Genomic DNA, 15,485 nt, shown 5'->3' on the forward strand with positions numbered 1-15,485 from the left:
AGCAGAAAGTACCACAACTATCACAAAGCAACACTCCCTACCCTTGCCTGACTGATACATCCATATCACATTTCTGCAATTGCACGTTAAAACATGTCACTCCCCATCACCAATATGTAGTAGGAATGCACATCAGTTCATGGCAATGACAGGAGCAAAACAAATGTAAACTGTAATACAAATGAGGGCCATTGCAACCTTCCACTGATGGAACACAAGCAGTGGATTGGAAAATGTCAATGCCATTACTGCCCTGCAAATACAGTGAATGAGGGAATACAGCCATGTGTGTCACCACAAAAATAACATCATCTGACACAATACCTCTCATCTCACAGGTCTCCCAAGTACTGGCACACAGCAAAGGAGCTGAGTGACAGGAAGTCCAGGCCTGGAAGCACGACCAATAGGGGAGGATTCACATGCAATTCTGGATTCAGACAATGAACCTGGCCCATCAGGCATGAGTGGTCAGTCCACCACCACCAGCCTCACCCTGCTCACAACCCAAACCACCTCCCCTGTGGCAGCCAGTGCACAGCAGAGCCCACCTTCCCATACCTGTGTCCCATGCTCACAACAATCATCAATGTGCCCCACAGGACAGGAGTCAACGGTGTAAACTGAAGACAATGACGGTCTTGGTGTCAGTCAGAGGGGGCACAATGCACCAAGGGCACAGGCACACGGGGCAAGGGCCAGTGGGAGGACAATCGTGTGACAAGGGACGAGGCAGGTATAGGACACGACTGGCCAGGAGGCCATCTTCAGGATCCTGGGAGTCTACAAGCAAACCCAGGGGCAGTTGGGCCAGATACTCACCACCTTGCAAGACACACAAAGGCTGCAGGAGGAAAACCACCAGGAGGCCAGGCAGCAGTGGCAGGCACATGATGCCACCATGGACTCCATAGTAGGGGAGTTCAAGAACTCAATTGCATCCTGCAGACATTCTCCACCCAACAGCAGGCCCCATCCAGTAGTCAGTCAATACCACTGCCCTCAACATCAGCACCTGCTACTGGAATGGAGGCACAGCAGGAGGACCCACAGGACACCAGCACACCTACCCCTGCAGCTGAGGAACCCCCCGTAAAAGAGGTCACCCTTCCAGATATCCTGCAGGACCCCAGGCCAAGACCAATCTCCCAACCAGGAAGTGATCCCTCTTCTGAAATGTCACCCTTGTGTGCCACTGTAACACCCTGTTGGCTGTCCAATATCAAGGTCACATCATTCCGAGGCAAATGGACACAGGACCTATGAACCTAACAGCTGGACCACCCAATCTGTTCATCACCTGGAGCACTACCCCACTCCTCTGGACTGTGAAATTCTACACTAAATAAACACCTATTATTACAAGTCATGGTGCATGTCTCTTTCTTGTTAGTATTGCCAAATATGTTGAAGAACAGCAAAAGAATACACAGGTCTACACAACCTAAATGTCCAAGTTACATTTGTAGTGGGATACTCCACCAGGTGTGTAAGTACATCCATTTTGTTTTAACATCCACTGTCAACTATACCAACGGGCAAATCAGCAAGCAGACTGCAAACAGAGATGTCACCTTAAGAGGGACAAATAAATGGAATGAGGTACAAGGTGGTAAAGAATGTAATCCACAGTCATACAGCAATAGCAGTTGAACACAAACACAGGATGAGTGTCCCAGCAGCTATGTTACACCATAAGTAAGGGACTGCATTGGCATTCACACACGTGTGGGACAGGAAAGATGATACATAGATAACATCCTCAATTTCACAACTCCCTGAGTAGTCATGAACATGTACCTGACACCCAGCAGATGTCAAAGCATGATATGCCTACACAGCAGGACAAGACTGATAAGTCCCCCTAACAGATCCCCAAATAGGTAGCCTGAGGACCCTAAACCTTTACAAAAACTAGAAGGCTGTACCACAATTGCACCAGCATCCCACAAATGAACTTAGTAGCTGTGCATTTCCACTACCTCTCATGGTGAGTCACCTAACCTTCAAGGTTGTTACCCAATGTCTAAGTCTCCAGTCCCCACACATACATTGATGCATGCAAATACTGGCTACATATTGCCTTCAACAATATATCTCCCATGTGCAGATGATATGTAATGCAGACATACCTGTACATCAATGAAAGTAGTGACGAATCATGTCAGTCCTGTTGTCATGTGCCTCATCCTCGTCAGCGTCCCCCTCAGCATCAGAGTCACTGGCCACAAACACAGCTCCAGCATTAACGTCCCCCTCCTCCAACAGTGGGATGTACCTTTTGAGGGCCAGATTATAGAACATGTAGCATGCAACAATGATCTTGCAGACTTTCCCTGGATTGTAGTGTAGTGCACCACCAGACACATGGAGACAACGAAATCTGGATTTCAAGAGACCGAAAGTACGTTCAATCACACGCCTCATCCAGCCATGTGCCTCATTGTACCTGTTCTCCCTTAATGTAGTTGAATGTCTCACAGGTGTCAGGAGCCAGGGCAGGTTGGGGTATCCCGAGTCACCTGTGTGTAAAAGGAAACATGGCCATGGGTAACACTGCTAGGCTGAGTGCTGACTGTGCCATGAGGGATATAGACGTCTGACATGGAGAACAGTAAACATACCTATGAGCCAGGCCCTTTCTCCCTGTAGGTGTGACATCAATGCAGGGACACTGCTGTTCCTCAGGATGTAGGAATCATGTACTGATCCTGGAAATTTAGCGTTCACGTGTGTAATGTATTGATCTGCAAGACACACCACTTGTACATTGTGTGAATATGTACTCTTCCTGTTCCTGTAGACCTGTTCATTGATCCTCAGAGGTACCAGGGCAATGTGAGTCCCATCAATGGCCCCAATTACAAGTGGGACATTTGAGATGTTGTAGAAGGCTGCTTTCACAGTGGAAAAATATTGAGGTAGTAGGAACCTAATGAACCTGTGCACACTCTTGAGTATGGCATCCAGCACATCCTGCAACACCTTACAGAACTTGGACTGTGAAAAGCCTGCAGCCAGTCCCACTGTGCTCTGAAATGAGCCACTTGCCAGGAAATGCAGGACTAACAACACCTGGACTGTTGGAGGGATTGCATGGGGATTCCTCAAACCTGGCAGGAGGTCTGCCTTCAACTGGGTGACCAGTTCCCTGATGCACAAACGGTTCAGTCGATAGGTCAGGATGATGTGGCGCTCTTCCATGGTTTCAGGATCTACGAGTGGCCGGTAAATTAGTGTATTCCTCATCACTCCATTGTGGCTAAATCTGTGCGGGGATACAAACACCAATCAGGATATCTGTCACAATGTAGGCTATACAGTATGATACACAACAGTCATTATGTAATAGTCATGCAAGTTACCTGTAATGTGTGAGTACAGATTACTCTACCCTCCGTAACTAACCAGACAATGGCATATGATTCCTGTGTGAATGGATGTATACAGGACATGTACACCTACACCTTCCCTGTGTTTTACCATATTGATCAAACATGTTGACAATTGTTGTGACAAGCCTGTAAATTTTACTGGACACGCACTACATGTGTCTATATTCACCATGTCAGACCTGAAGTGTGTATTTGTGAGGACAGGCAGATAGTTAAGCTGTGTAAACTTAGGACAGTAATGTCACAAACTAAAATGGCATCTGTGTGTCCGGCATGCATTGGACTGCTGGAAGTGACCTCGTTCCGCCGGCAGAAGTCATCATGGCAGAGTGCAGTCAGACCGCTGCGGTCGTAACCGCCATTTTGTGTGAGACAGCTCACTTGACTTCTGGAATTCGGGCGAGACAGACCTCCCCTTTGTGTGCTGCTGTGTCCTGTCTCTTGGTGCAACAATGGCACTCACTGCAGGTAAAAGGGCCCCAGCCTTCTCAACAGAGGAGCTGGAAACACTGGTGGAAGATGTCCTACCCCTGTATGGGCGGCTGTACGGAGCTCCAGGACAACAGGTCAGTACAACCATTGGTCCCACAAGTTGGGTGTTGTTTGATGATCTATGTATGTGCATATTGACATGTCATGACTGATCAGGTGTGTAGCATGCACATGATATGTGTCGGATATTGCCAGTGTGCATGAGCAGTGTTCCTTGTGTGTTGCCTAAGCTCACTGCTGGATTGATGTCATTCACATCTTGTCCCCCCTTTTCTCATTGTTTCCCAATCAGGTCAGCGCCCACCAGAAGAAAGGGTTGTGGTGAGCCATCGCCAAGGAAGTGCAGACCCTGGCGGTCCATTGCCCGGAAGACCACAGAGGCCCAGCTAGGGACGGCCTCCCAATGTGGGAGGGGTACACTGCGGACCCTGACACCCCTAATGGCCTGCATACTGGTGGTGGCGTACCCTGATTTGGATGGGCAGCTGAAGGCAGCACAGTAGCCGCAAGGGGGTAAGTGTTGACTGTCAGGTCACTACTGCATGGTTTTGCACTGTCACCCTCCTTGGACTTGGAATGAATGTAGTCAGATGTGATTTAGGGAATGTACAGTCCTGGTTGCCACACCCATCAAGTAGGAGTGTGTGATGGATGCTATGTTGAGCCATGTAGGATGAGTAGTGGTGGTACAGTGACACATGTTCAGCTGTAGGTATGGGTCTCTCAAGTCTGCTATTGTGTCAATGGCTGCATCCTCCATTTCTGCGTGTACTGTAGTAGTTTTAAGTGGTCATGATGGTATTGTATATGGGTAATGACAGGCATGTGACGTGAAGGTTGCAGTTGCATCACTTCCTACATCAATGGATCCTCTGTACCAAATTCCTATCAGTTAGTTAGTGTCCTGAGTCCATCACTGCATAGATTAGTATCATCCTGTAGTGGATGACATGTGATTGGGTATAGTCCTGAGCTTGATTCTAGGAGGAGTCATTTTGGCATTGATGGGCATGTAGGTGTCTTCATGCAGCAGTTTGGTCTGCAGGGTTGTTACGGGAAAGGTTGATAAATGGTCTATTGTTTCGCAGTCAGGGACTGTTATCTGCATGTTTATATGTGAAGTGGATGTGTGGGTTCTAATATTTTCCTCCCTTTCTGTTTCTGGCACCCTCCTTTTCACTCTCCTCCTCTGTCTATGTGTGCATTTGCATCATCTGGCGAGAGAGGAAAGGCACCGGCGAGTGGTAATGCTGCAGCCCAAGGGACACAGGAGGCTGCCAGCAGTGAACCCGAGGGAACCAGTGGGGCGGAGGGCGAGGGAAGCACCATGGCAGAGACTGGAGCTGCCACAACATCTGACTCAGATTCCTCCTCTGATGGCGGCTCCCTGGCAGTGGCGGACCCTTCTGGTACCACACAAACAACATCATTGTCTGCCACCCCCCTTTCCAGCACCACCCTCCCTGTAGCACACCACCCAGTTGCCCGTGCCCACTCACCCAGGAGGGTGGGCATCTCCATCACCACAGGGACCTCTGCCCCTGCTCCAGTCATCCCTGCTGCCTTCAATGTGGAGGTTATTGACCTCCTGAGGTCCATCTCTGTGAGACAGACAACAATAGTGAATGCCATCCAGGGACTGGAATCCCAGATGCAGCAGACCAATGCGTTCCTGGAAGGCATTAACAGTGCCTTGTCTGGCCTCCAGAGATCGTTTCAGGCTCTGGCCTCTTCGTTGACAGCAGCCAGTGTCCCTTCATCTTCCGTCCTCCCTCCAGCTACCTGTTTGCAATCCACAAGCCCTCTCCCTACACCCGTCCATGGCACACCAACACACACGCGCACACACAGTACAACAGACAAGATACACAAAGACAGACATGGGCATCACAAACGTTCACACAGGCATGCACACACACAACACACATCTGCAGACACAACAGCAGACACTTCTCCCACCACCTCCTCCTGTACAGTCACATCTCCACTCATACCTGCCAGTACAGCATCATCACACACTGGTCCTGCTGTCATTCCTGTCATCCCCTCAATCACCAAAACAGCAGACTCACAGTCACACACCACATCTGACCTCACCACGACTACCGTCTATGCCACCAGCAGCACATCCACCTCACTTGCACACACCACCTCAACATTCACTCACACATCAACCATTCCCTCTCCCTGCATCTCTGCCCCCTCCCAAGAAATGCATACGTACCCACTCACCCACCCAAGAATCAGCCACCACACACATCCATACACTGAACACACCAGCATCCACGTATTGCGCACAGACACGTCATACAAGCACTCCCTCTACCTCCACTCCTCACCCTCAATCATGTGACCGCCACACGTACCTAAGAGAGTTTTCCTTGCCGCACTTGACCTCTTCCCTACTCCTCAACCACCACGTCTTCCCCGTAAACAGTGTGTCCCCCTGCCCCACTCAGGCCCTTCCATCTCCCATTCCTTGGGACCTCCTCTGGTGTATCCCCTGCTCCTCCACCCAGCAAAAAAAACACCCTTCCCAGTGCCAAGGTCACCCCTCCCAAGTCAAAACGTTCCTCTTCCACATCAAAGCATCCCCCACCACCCCCACACCCCTGAGGTGCCTGCCTGTCCCATTGCTGCCCCTATGAATTGGAGGCCTAGCTTCAATCAGGAGTCAAGTTGGGCCATTATTGATGGACAATGTGTCCTACTGAATTGGACATTTGGAATTGCCATTGGTACATTTTGTACATAGTTTATTGTTTGAATACAACTGCCCACATTGCTGTGGTTTGCAAGATAAGATGCTTGTCCTGGTTTCCTTCTACATGGTGATGTGACATCTGTGTACAAAGGTGTGTAGGGTCTGTGTGGATTGTGTCTGTTTTGTTGCATGCGCTTGGTAGATGGTTTTGGCCATGGAGATGTTGTGATGTGTGTGTCTGCTTTCTTGTGTGTTTGTATGGGGTGCTGTGTGCATCCGTGTGTCTAGTGCTGGATGTGTGTATTTCCTTGATTGTTAGTTGTGCGTGTTGTGACACCTGTATGATTGTTTGGATGTGTGTTCACAGCTATTGATTGTGTGTCATTGCTACATGGAGTTCATGGTGTCTGTGTATGTGTGGTGCTGCACAACGTTCGCGTCTATACCATTGTTGAGGTATTTGTGGGGTAGTTGTCTTTGTGTGGTTATGGGATGTGTTGGTGGTGTTGTTGTGTGTTGTGCTGTATGTTTGGCATGTATCTGCATGGCTTTGTGTGTTTATTGGGTATTTGGCATTGACGTATGTTGTGTGTGCAGGTGTGTGGCCATCACTATGTGTGGGGTATGTGTGGTCTGTGAGTGTATCACTGCCATTTCCCTCCCCTTTGTGCTAGGTTTACTTACGGTGGTCGTCTTCATCGTCTTCATCGTCGGTGGTCCTGAAGGTGTATGGCAAGATACAACACTGGGAAGACTAGCGGTTCATTTGCCATGGCGGCCGAGGCGGCGTCTCTGTGCCTGGAGGTCGGTGTTTCCATTTATACTTTCTGTATCCACCAGGTTTTTCATGGCGGTATGGCCCCACTGGATATCATGGCGGAGTGGTTACTCGGAATATGGAGGGCGGACGTTGGCTGTCTCCTGTCTGAAGTTGTCTTCCGCCGGGCAGATGCTGCTCTTCGGCAGTGGTGAGGCTGGTGGTGAGTTGTCTGTATTGCGTTGGATTCACTGCCTTACTCGTTATTTGGCGGTCACAAGACCGCCATCGGCATGGCGGTTCTGTTACTGCCAAACTCGGAATGAGCACCTGAGTGTAGGAGAGCAAGCAGCCCCTCCACTTCTGCAGATAACAAATGCACATCATTGCTTTTTTAAACAAGCTAAGTTTTGGTTTAATAGCTTGTTTTTTAAAAAGACATTGCTTTTTTTCTACAGAGAAAAAAGACCCCAAAAAATAAAAAATAGTTGGAAAAAAACCTGTTTGAAAAAAAACCTGTTCTTTTTTTAAAACATTTACTGTGGTTAAAAAAAGAAATGTTATATATATTATGTATGTCTGTATTACTGATGACTGATAGGGTGCATGAGTTTCTGTATGGGTGAGTGAATGGGTGGATGAGTTGCTGTATGGGTGAGCGAATGGGTATGGGGGCTATATGGGTGTATGAGTGCATGTAGGGGTGAGTGACTGTGTGAGTAAATGGTTATATGGATGAGTGAGTGGATGCTTGACTGGCTGTCTGGTTGAGTGAATGGGTGCATGAGTGTCTGTTTGTGTGAGTGATGGGTAAACGAGTGTCTGTATGGGTGAGTGAATGGGTACATGAGTGGCAACATTTGTGAGTGAATGAGTGTATGAAGGGCTTTATGGGTGAGTAAATGGGTGCATGAGTGGCTGTATGGAAGAATGGGCATTGCATAATTGGTTTTATGGGTGAGTGAGTGGGTGCATAAGTGGTCGTATGGGTAAATGAGTGGGTGTGTGGGTGTCTGGCTAAGTGAATGGGTGCATGAGTGTCTGTATGGGTGAGTAAATGAGTGCTTGAGTGGCTGTATGTGTGAGTAAATGGGTGCGTGAGTGGCTGTATGGATGAGTGAGTGGGTGTGTGAGTGATTGTATGGGTGAGTGAGTGGCTGCATGGGTGAGTGAGTGGATCCGTGAGTGGCTTTATATGTGAGTGAAGGGGTACCTGAGTGTCTATAAGGGTGAGTTAATGGGTACATAAACTGGTGTGTGGATGACTGAATGGATGAATGAGTGTATAGGTGTGTGAAGGGGTATACGAGCAAATGTATGGGTGAGTGACTGGGCTTGTAAGTGGCTATAGAGGTGAGTGAATGGGTGGATGAGTGGCTAAATTGGTGAGTGAAAGGCTACATGAGTGTCTGTTGTGATGAGTGAATAGGTGCATGAGTATCTGTATGGGTGAGTGAATGGGTGCATGTGTGACTGTATGGGTAAATGAGTAGGTGCTTGGGTAGCTGTATGGGTGAGTGAATGGGTGCATGAGTGGCCATATGGGTGAGTGATCAGGTGCATGAGTGGCTCCATGTGTGAGTGAGACGGTGCATGAGTGGCTGTATGGGTGATTGACTGAACGTGTGAGTGGTTTGATAGGTGAGTGAGTGGGTGCATAGGTGGCCATATGGGCAAGTGAATGGGTGCAAGAGTGGCTGTATGGGTGAGTGAGTGGGTGAGTGAGTGGCTGTATGGCTGAGTGAGTGCATGCATGAGTGGCTGTATTCGTGACTGAGAGGGTCCATGAGTGGGTGTATGGGTGAGAGAAAAGGAGCATGAGTGACTGTATCGGTGGGCATCAGGGTGCATGACTGACTATATGGGTGAGTGAGTGGCTGCATGAGTGGGTGTATAGATGAGTGGTAGGGTACATGAGTGTCTGTATGGATGACTGATAGGGTACATAAGTAGGTGTATGAGTGAATGAATGGGTGCTTGAGTGACTGTATGGGTGAGTGACTGTATGGGCAAGTGAGTGACTGAGTGGGTGTACAAATGAGTGATAGGGTGCATAAGTGGCTTTACTGCTGAATGTCTGGGTGCATGAGTGGACATATGGGTGTGTGAATAGGTCCATGAATTACTGTATGGGTGAATGACTGGGTGTATGAGTGACTGTATGGCTAAGTGAGTGGGTGCATGGGTGGATGCATGGATAACTGTTAGGGTGCATGAGTGGTTCTTTGGTTGAGTGAATTGGTGCATGAGTGACTTATGGGTGGAATACTGTGTGCATGAGTAGCTGTATGGGTAAGTGAGTTGGTGCATGAGTAGCTGTATGGGTGAATGGTAGGGTGCATCCGTGGCATATGTATGAGTGACGGTGTATGAGTGGCTGAATAGGTGAGTGACTGGGTGCATGAGTGGGAGCATGGAGAAGTGAGAGGGTACATGAATTCCTGTATGTGTGAGTGACTAGGTGCATAATTGGCTGATTAGGTGAATCAGTGAGTGCATTAGTAGCTGTATGGATGATTCAGTGGGTACATGATTGAGTGAATGAGTCAGAGAATGGGTGTGTGGATGACTGGATAGTTAAGTCAGTAAGCATATGAGTGTGTGTATGTGTGAGTGACTGGGTATATGAGTGTTTGTATGTGTGAGTGATAGCATGCATTAGTGTTTCTATGCATTAATGACTGGGTGGGTAAGTGGATGTTTGGGTAAGTGAGTGAGTGTAAGAGTGATTTTATAGGTGAGTGAGAGGGTATAGTTGTTGCTGTATGGCTAAGTAAGTGGGTGCATGAGTGGGTCTATGTGTGATTAAGTGAGTGCATAGCTGGTATATGAGTGAGTAGGTACAGTAGTGATGTATGGATGACTTTATGACTGTATGAGCAGTTTATGTGTGACTGAGTGATAGAATATCTGTATGGATGAGTAAGGAATTGAGTGAGCAAATATATAAGTGATGTATGTACTGTTGTATGAGTACTTACATTATACACTGAGTGAGTGTGTATGTCAGATACTACAGAGGTCAAACCCAGAAAACACGCTGTGTTAGAAATAAAGAATACTTACTAAGAATAAACAATGGTAAATATGTGTCAGATACAAATACTTTTCTGCCACTCTACTATCTTTAATGTTTTGATGCTATGTGTCTCCAAATACTGTTGAAAAAAGGAAGAATATAAATATGTTATTATGATGCTTATAAGGGATGTAAAACAAATAAGTATACATTTATTATGCAATAGCAAAAAATGAAATTGTTCTAAAAAAAGTTATTTTTCCTCGTTCTTGTTCTAGGTTTCTTTATACTAGTACCTATAAAAAGAGTGCTGTATAATCATCCTTGAACAGTGGGGAAAAACAATAATTTAGATTGTAGAAAAAGCCCAAATCTCCACAGTAGTTCACTATAGTATAAGTGATACTGTGAAATGCACTCACTACAACCTTTACATAATTTGATTAAGCCACATTTACTGCATTAATAAAAATATTGCATGTTAAAAACAACTTGGTTAATATTATAGCTGGTACAAAACTAGAAACAAATGTAATCCACTGTTCAATTTTCCACATCCATTTGTAGACATCAACCCTGATGGGCAGAATGATTTCTCAATCAGTGATAATCCACACAGTGAGAAGACACATATTAATTTTCTTCTTGAAATCCTATGAAGCTGTTTCATCCACACTTTATTTTTGAATAGCCCTTTCCTGACATCATCCCTAATAGGCCGAATTATGTCTTAAAGAGTGCAGATTCATATAAACAGATCGGGATATCCATTAAAGATATTTGAACCATTCTTAATTGTGGATATCCTTTTCTTGACATCACCCTGAGATGTCAAATGATGTCTTAAACAGTGATGATCCATGTAGAAAGACAATTACACATTTTTTCAGCAGAAATCCTTTGACCACATTTCATATACATTTCATTTTTTGATACTTTTTTGACAACCTGATCCCTGCTAGGCTAAGTGATATATTGAGAAGTATAAATCAACACAGAAGATTGTATCTCATATTCTTTCTGGAAATCGTGCTTAGAATTTTGGCTGAAGGAATAGTAGGTAAGAATTAGGAAGGTTGAAAGGCAGTATTTGTTTGAATTGCAGACTGCTCTCATTGCACTCCATACCTTCAGTTGAATCTTTAAATATACAGTTTGATGTCCAGATGCAATATTAAGGCCTTTATGGAAGATGATGGCCAAAGTACAGTATGTTTGATTAAGCATTGTTGTAATGTATTTATCACTTCTCCGTATAAGCAATGTAGACAATACATTTGATATACAACTTGGGCAGGTCATATTTCGTCACTCTTTTTTATTACTTTATCAAAAGACACACTTTTAGAATTAGAGTTAAATATAGAAATTGCTCATTGATTTCTGTTGTAGATGAAAAGAACAATCTTCACACTCATTGTTTCATGCATAACTCAGTCCAAATATGTAATCAATATTTACATCTTCTTCTTCTAAAACTCCAAGTATCACCGTAATAAATTCATGTGCATCTAATTCAGTACTTAGAGTAAATGCTACAGATCCACTATATTTTTCAACTAGTTCTCGAATGCCTGAAGTAGAATGTATCACACTTCTGTCACTAAATAAGCATTGAAGGCAATTAAATAGTACTGTATGCAATGTGTTCAGTGTTTTGTCTTGGATTGCATTTACAACATGTGGTAGATGGAAGAGAACATTTAGAACCACATTAACATAGCAATTTATACCATTAGTGTTATCCAACTTGTAACCTATAATATCTCCGGCCTTTCACAGTTTTCTTTTCTTGACACCTTCTTCTTTAGGTTTGCTTACTGTCTTTTCTATAATCTTTTTTGATTGTTTTGTTAGTTTACGCTTAGGACATAATATCCATTTTTCATAAACAGGATACTGTCCTAAATAAGGAGCATATTTACTGCTTAATCTGTTGTACTCTCTCATGCTATTTGCATCTGTTATAAACTTCTTTTCATCCACATCAACCAGAAACAAAACAGACAATGTTTGAACTCATCACCATGCTACGTATGGCATTTCTTCTTTAAAAACTGCATTTCCAATATTAATAAATGCTCCATCAAAACTTAAACCTTGAGACTTGTGGATAGTTACGGCATATACATGACAAACTGGGTAACTGCTTTCGTCGGACATATAAATCTTTCACAAGCAAGAAGCGTACAACACATCATCCAATTTGCTTCATGCCATCAACCTTCATAGCTACGAATTCAACCTCATTTTGGTTAGGAAAAATAATGAAATCAACTTCTTTACCCATGGCACCTTTTACCAAGCCTTCTTTAACATTTAAATTACATCTTAAAATTACTCTACAGTTTTTGCAGACACATAACCACTCTCTAGTCAGGCAGTCCTGGATACAGATTTCTCCAAAGAGTTCAATTTATCTTGTAATCTTTCACTCAGCAGTATATTTAGTACTTGGTGTTCCATTTTGTCAATATCAGCAATCTCCAAAATGTCTTCATTCTCAAGTTTTAGTAATTCTTGATTACATGCAGCATACTCTTGAAGTGTACACATCAAAGAAACTATATGTTTTCCCTTGTTACAAAAGTTAAACATTAGCTCTCCTGCCGTTCTGCTAGAGGAAAACAGTTTCTTAATAAGTTGAGTTTCTGACATCTGTTTTCCCTCCTCTGTCAGAACTCCTACACTAATGTCCTTTGGAAAGTTTCCATACTCCAGATCAGATGCTTGACGCATATTTGTAACAAGTTCCTTGTATTGAAAATAGTCCTGAATATTTACATTGCCAATATTTCCCAATGAGTTTTGAGTCTCTTCAGGTGAAAAAGCCTTGTAAAAAAAAGATGTTCTTTTAAAGGACTAACTTGTATTAGGTCTCCAAAAACAATCAAATGCTTTCCTCCAAATAAGATGTCACATTCAGTTTTTATTATCTGTTGCATTCTCAGGTGAACAAAGGCAATCCTTAGATTAGAGACCATCCTTACCGCACCAATAATTAAGAATTTTCTTTTTCTTCAAAACTCTTGCCACCTCATGATAAGCTTCACCAGATAACTTCTGGTATTCCAGTACATTGTCATGTTAAACCGGTAGTATAAGTAGTCTATGTAAACTTATTTCTTTGATATTGTGTGCAGCTAATACAGTAGGTTCTGTTACTAGGCACAATAACTTTTTCGGAAAGTAAGTAGAGATAACTTTAATTTAAAAAAAAAAATTCCGGTACCAGCCTGACCACTAATATATAATAGTATTGGCTTGAATGATGAGCAAGTGCATTCTTTGTTGTCATGTCAAAATCCATGTTATATTTTGCCTTTTAATTCAATATACATCTCTTTCTGGCCATTGTTAAGTTGTCCAGCTAACTGTTCCAGATCTACAGATTCCTGTCTAGCTTGTTCCATGGCAGTTTCTATTAATAGCTATTGCAGCTTCACTTTAAATAAAAGGTTGCCCAAGAGGATCCTGACTTAAAGATGCAGAGCTTTGGTTGCTTTGAGAACTATCCTTAGCTACCTCAGCAGCAATCATTTTTTCCTGTTGTAATTAATTGTTTAACATTTATATGTAGTTTTTGAACCTGGAACACTAAATACTATCTTTGACAGCATCAAAATAATTTTCGTAGCACTCGTGATCTCCAAGTAATTCCAATTCGATACGCAACAGTTTGAATAGTTGAAGAAGTGCTAAATAGAAAAATTCTCTTTTCTCAGGAGATTGGAAACTAAGTTTTCAGTGGTTAATTAAGTTTTCTTTTCCATGTTTCAGTAAACATCCGTCACATCCATGTACAGTGTATTTCCCTTCTTCTATGTTTTCACTTACGATACTTCTATATCTATAGTTTTGGAGAATTTTATAAAGGCACTTGTCTTCTAGATGTGGACTTCTTCTTGAGTAGCATGTATCCAACATATTTCATTTTGCAATGGCTGTACTTTCTGGTTCAAACTCTGTTAGATACTGAATTTCAGGGAATTACTTCAGTTCTCTTTTTCTTGTATTAGACAGACCCAGACTTACCCGGAAAATCCCTTTTGATTTTGAGAACACACTTGCCAAACTCAATCTGGCTTCATAGGACCCCATTTCCCTATGGGAAAGCATTTTCATGCTGGAGGTATACAGGGCCTCATTATGACCCTGGCGGTAGAGAACCGCCAGGGCCAACGGGGGCGGGAGCACCGCCGACAGGCCGGCGGTGCTCCCTTGGGCATTCTGACCGCGGCGCTTTGGCCGCGGTCAGAAAGGGAAAACCGGTGGTCTCCCGCCGGTTTTCCACTGCCCCTAAGAATCCTCCAAGGCGGCGCAGCTCGCTGCGCCGCCGAGGGGACTCTGACAATCCTTACCGCCATCCTGTTCCTGGCGGCTCGCCCGCCAGGAACAGGATGGCGGTAAGGATTGTCGTGGGGCCCCTGGGGGCCCCTGCAGTGCCCATGCAAATGGCATGGGCACTGCAGGGGCCCCCGTAAGAGGGCCCCGCTAGTATTTCACTGTCTGCGTAGCAGACAGTGAAATACGCGACGGGTGCAGTAGCACCCGTCGCACCTTCCCACTCCGCCGGCTCGATTACGAGCTGGCATCCTCGTGGGAAGGGAGTTTTTCCCTGGGCTGGCGGGCGGTCTTTTGGAGACTGCCCGCCAGCCCAGGGAAAAACTCATAATACCCTCCGCGGTCTTTTGACCGCGGAGCGGTATTATGGAGGGCTGAATTCTGGCGGGCGGCCTCCGCCGCCCGCCAGAATCAGAATGAGGGCCACAATTTCTTGCTAAGTGTCTTCTCTGCAGAAATCTCTTCCCACCTCTCCTTCATCTCAGTTTTTTCAGATTTTGTGATGTATGACATGACATACCAAGCTACAGCGATGGAGTAGTCTGCAACAAATTGTATGTCTATATTAGCATTCCACATTTTTTAAATCACAGGATTGTGTCATTAATATATTTGGAATTTTCGGTTCTCCTAAAGTTACGTGTTTTCTTTGGTGACTTCTGTGTCAGAGTATGTGTGCCTGAGGACAAGAAGCTGTTTACTCTTCCTTTCGAAATGACAGTTCATGGAAATTCAAATCGACGTCTTGCGTAAAAAGGTATTTTGGACCTGTAT

The sequence above is a fragment of the Pleurodeles waltl genome, chromosome 4_1 (assembly GCF_031143425.1).
Source record: "Pleurodeles waltl isolate 20211129_DDA chromosome 4_1, aPleWal1.hap1.20221129, whole genome shotgun sequence".
Lineage (NCBI taxonomy): Eukaryota > Metazoa > Chordata > Amphibia > Caudata > Salamandridae > Pleurodeles > Pleurodeles waltl.